Here is a 5,000-nt window from a genome sequence, read left to right on the forward strand (position 1 = left end):
TATAAATATGTTATTTCATTTAAATAGAAAATAACTAGTGTATTAAAGCCACAAGAGTAGACAAAGGCAAATTAACAACTGACATTGAATTGGCGCGATATCATTGGTCGAGATTTTGAATTATCTGTGATATTCATTATGGATTTGCGAAAAAATTGCGTTTTATTCGGGAAAGTAGTTAAGCTGAGCTGTTAGCGAATAACACGGGGTATGGAAATATAAATTTTGTTTATATTTACTCCTACGATTGGAATATACTAAATATACATTTCAACTAATTGTAAAAGGTGTATTAAATACAATATTAACACGTACATAGTGCTATTTTGATTTTAAATAAGAATATTTAATTTAAATCTCAGTTTATTTGAAATTTGAAGTCAACTAACTTCTAAATAAGTTATTATTGTAACAATTTAACATACGATAGGATTATCATAGTCGTGTCACCTTGGCGTCACGGAAGGGTAGATAGGCAAACATGGTATAACTAAGAATTTAATGTTTTTGAATGTACATATTTTCAAATATAAAGACTTATAACCTTTTACTGTTGCGATTTCTGTTTCTCTTTTTTAATTTCGAATAGGAAGGCTAATGTAATTTTGGTGGTAATTCTCCACCGCGTCATTGGCGTTTTAAGAAATATTAACCATCATTTATATTGTCAATGTGCCACCAACATTGGGAACCAAGATGTAATATCCATTGTGTATGTACGTTATTTCATAAACCTAGTTATATAATTATTTAATATTAACTAGAAATTGGATGTATGTGTGTACATACATAAGAAGCCATTAGTTCCATATTATATTTTCATATATATATATATAAGCCTTTATATATTGCAATATTATTTATACATAAGCATAGACGTTTTGCATGTATGTTATATACGTAATAAAAACTCTGACACTGATTAATTAACTGACTGAATAAAAATGAGTTATGAGTGAAAATTTGCTCGATCACATACGATGGTTTATTAAAAATTTGTCCCCTAGTGTTAAATATATGAAAGTTTATATGGATGGTCCACATTTTTTTATACAGTGTTGCCAACTTGGGGGTTTTCCCCCTAAATAGGGCTATGTCAGATGAAATCAAATAGGATATTTTCAGGTCAGACATTTTTTAGGAGGAACATTTTTTTAAAGAAATTCTCTCCGGGGATTAACTCTTCAGCTTCATTTAATTGAGTATATTTCAAGTTTACTAATGCTACTTGCAGTACTTGATTTGCTTTTTTTAACATCATATTATAAATGTATTTTGTATTTGTTTCAATTCATCCGTCAGGAGGATGCTTCTAAGAGGTTGGCAACACTGTTTTTATGTAACATAAAAATACCATCGTCGTTTGTCGTTTTTTGTAATTTAATCCGCAAGGCGAAACGCAATCATGAAGTGAACACGACAAGAGAACTGGTTACAGATACAATTAATATATTTAATTTATCTAGAATATTCTAGAGAGATCTCGAATTTTACATTGGAGCCGTGTTCTATAGAATTCATGGTATGTACGGGAAGGTTTGCGTGACCCGGCCGATGGCTCTGTAACAAAACAATTTCGTTAATATATAAAAATGGCTGTTTGTGTATCTGTTTGTGATTAATAGAGTTCGGACCGTTTGAATCACCATCATAGTTGAAATTTAGATGTATGTCTCATGGATGATTTTATAATATCCACTTCGTTGTAACGCCGCTAGATGGCGCTGTACCACATTAACAGCCACCTACCGGGTTTTGCTAGTAAAGTACAAAAGTGTCTGTTGGTCGAAGATATCTCTTCTTAAGAACAAAACTTATTCCAACATGATTCAAAACAGTTACAGTATATAAATGTCCCACAGCTGGGCTAAAACCTCTCCTTCTCAGGAGAAGGATACAGCTTATTCCACAACCTGCTTCGATGCATGGATTTCCTTCACCGAACACTTATAAATTAAATGTGTGAAAGTCAGTGGAGCTAGCGATCTCGGATACCAACACTGAGCTGACGATATACTTTATTGGCTCAACAATTCAACTGTAATTAGAAGTTATCGTTGGGTTCGTTGAGCGGTACCTGGTCCCCAGCCCCGCCCTGAACAGCAGCCGGCGGCTCCGCACGAGGTACTCCGGACAGCGGGCGAACCTGAACAGCACGGAGGCCCCCTCGCCCGCCCTCAGCACGTTGTTCGGAGACATTATACCCTAAAGCGAAAAATATATCCGTGGTCAGCGATGAGTTGAGCAACCCGATGGTAAGTGGTCACCACCGCCCATAGACATTGACACCGCAATAAATATTAACCATCGCTTACATCAACAATGCGTTACCAACCTTGGGAACTAAGATGTTATATCCCTCGTGCCTGTAGTTACACTGTTTTACTCACCAACAACAATGCTATTGCTGTTTGGTGGCAGAATATATTATAAGTGTGTGTGGTAACTGGTGTTAAGGGCATTGTGCAAACCCGCCTGGGTAGGTACCACCCACTCATGAGATATTCTACCGCTAAACAGGAATATAACATAAAAAAATAAATATCATTATCATACTTAAGTATTTTACGCAACACCACAAATTATACCAAAATTAAACTATTTAATTCCATTCCGCAAAGTGAGTTTTATGTATGCATTCGTTACCTCGATAATGGCCGTCTGACGCACGTTCCCGACGTGCACAGAGCACTGGAACCCTGGGTAGATGGCCGTGGAGTGTCTCAGGACATGCACGGATGCTTGTTACATTCAATCAAATTTAATTCATGACCGCATTACATATTATATTGCACAGTCTGTGCTAATATTGTTAGCATATAAAAAAAACAGCCAAGATGGTTCAGGCACCACTGAATTTTCATGTACTTAATTTGTGATTATAATTCATCTCGTACTTTACGATGAAGCAAAACATCGTGAGGAAACCTGCATGTGTCTAATTTCACTGAAATTCTGCCACATGTGTATTTATCAAACCGCACTGGAGCAGCGTGGTGGAATAAGCTCCAAACCTTCTCCTCAAAAAAGGGAGAGGAGGCCTTTAGCCCAGCAGTAGGACATTCACGTGCTGTTACGGATAAAAAAACACACACACACACACACACAATGTGCTGCGCAAATTTATACAAGTCTATAGTCGATTCCAATAGCAAGTAGAGTATATAAGCAACTTTGACCTTGAAATTTGGTCGAAATCTTAATATTCTGTGGTATTGACTATGGATTCGCGAAAAAATTTACCGTTTTGGTTATCTGTGAAGTTGTTATCGGAACTTTGTAAGTAAAACTAAAGTGTATATAAGTAGTTAAGTGTAACAGTGTCGTGTTATATATAGAGATATATTGATCGAGAAGTGTTTGTGGTGTACAATGCAGCAGAGCTGGTAGCGAATCGCGTGGAATCGCATATCTAAGGTTTGCTAATCTTTTAAAAACGAGTAGAGTTTTCTGCTCACCTGAAAGTATATACAGCCTCTAGGGTCGTTTGAGTCTTCGAGGAACACCAGGTCGTCACACACGCACTTGTCCTGCGTGTCGCTCGACACGTGCGCGTCGCTGTACTTGCTCCCGTCGTCCGACACGTACACGTTCGTGCACTTCGTGTCCGATGTCTTCGTGAGGCTGTTCTTCACGTTGGCGATGTCCTGGAGGATATTCTTGTTCTGTCTCCTCGCGTTCTTTCGATTCTTCTCCGAAGCTTGCGACGAGTGGACTAGTTCTGATATCTGTAACAATGAATTTTGAAAATAAAAAAATATATCACTTTTTTAATTTCGTATAGGTACGCTGGCAAATGACCACTTTATGGTAAGTGGTCGTCACTACCCCTAGACTTTGTCACAGTCTATTAACCACCCCTAACATCGAAATGCGCCATCAACCTTGGGAACTAAGATATTAAGTCTCTTGTGCCTATAGTTACACTGTCTAACTCATCTTTCAAACTAGCACACAATAATACTAAGTATTGCCATGGCGGTAGAAACGTTATTCAAAAAAGCCTTTTTTTTTTATTTATTTTAAGGACCACTAGTAGCTACTACATGTTTTAATGACAAACGTAAAACAATTTAGTGAAAATAGCTAACATGTGAAGCTTTTTAAAGTAGCCACAACAATTACAATATTTGTTTTAAAAATACATTAACACATAATTATAGCAACATGAGTAGAAAGATTAAAAAAAAAAAAAAAGTCCAAATTGGTACAAATTAAAGATCATAAAAAAATAAACATGCACTTAATAAAATTAAAATTAATAACACAAATAGTTTGAAATTGATATAGGTACAAATTAAAATTAAATAATTCATTAAATTCATGCAAAGTTTACGTTACAAAAAAATTACTAAAAATATACTAATTAATACAAAATAAAATTAAGATAACATTATTTATTATTTATTTATTTATTTATTATTTATTTGCATCTCTCAACAATTCTAGCGCCCGTCTACGATAAATCATGGCAGAGTCATTAAAAATATCTAGATCTTGACAAAAACCATTGTACAACCGTGATAATCTAGGCATTGGTGCATTACATCCTAATTTCGTTTTTGATATTCTGACATCAAAAGTGCCCAGAAAACTACGAACATTGCGCCTTGGAATACGATAGTATATCTTTTCAAGTAAGCAAGTACAGTCGATCTCGTTACGAATTATCTTAAATAGGAAAGAGAGATCTAATAATTGTCTGCGTACAGAGAGACTATCCATATTAAAGTCTTTCAAGAGATTGCTGTAATTTTTATTAGATTTATTGTATGAGGTTTTTTTGTTTCTGGATAGATGATATACAAATCGCTTCTGTATTCTCTCTATACGCAGACGATGTACATTGTAACAAGGATTCCACACAACACTACCGTACTCCAGTACACTACGCACGTAAGCGTTATAGATTATTTTTTTCGTGTTATTCGTGAAGTGTTTACCATTTCAAATTAAAAATCCTAACGTTTTGGAACTTTTCGTAATTATTTTATTGAAGT

General features: G+C 35.3%; 1 long non-coding RNA gene across 1 annotated transcript; it reads right to left on the reverse strand.

Moving 5' to 3' along the window:
- Nucleotides 1-1,496: 1,496 nt before the first annotated feature.
- Nucleotides 1,497-2,745, reverse strand: LOC126778631 (uncharacterized). Its single transcript, XR_007670179.1, has 3 exons — nt 2,647-2,745; nt 2,078-2,205; nt 1,497-1,560 (listed from the first exon to the last, which is right to left on the reverse strand). It is a non-coding gene; the product is annotated as an uncharacterized LOC126778631 (long non-coding RNA).
- Between the last annotated feature and the right edge of the window lie 2,255 nt (nt 2,746-5,000).

This window comes from Nymphalis io, chromosome 26 (assembly GCF_905147045.1).
Source record: "Nymphalis io chromosome 26, ilAglIoxx1.1, whole genome shotgun sequence".
Classification (NCBI taxonomy): Eukaryota; Metazoa; Arthropoda; class Insecta; order Lepidoptera; family Nymphalidae; genus Nymphalis; species Nymphalis io.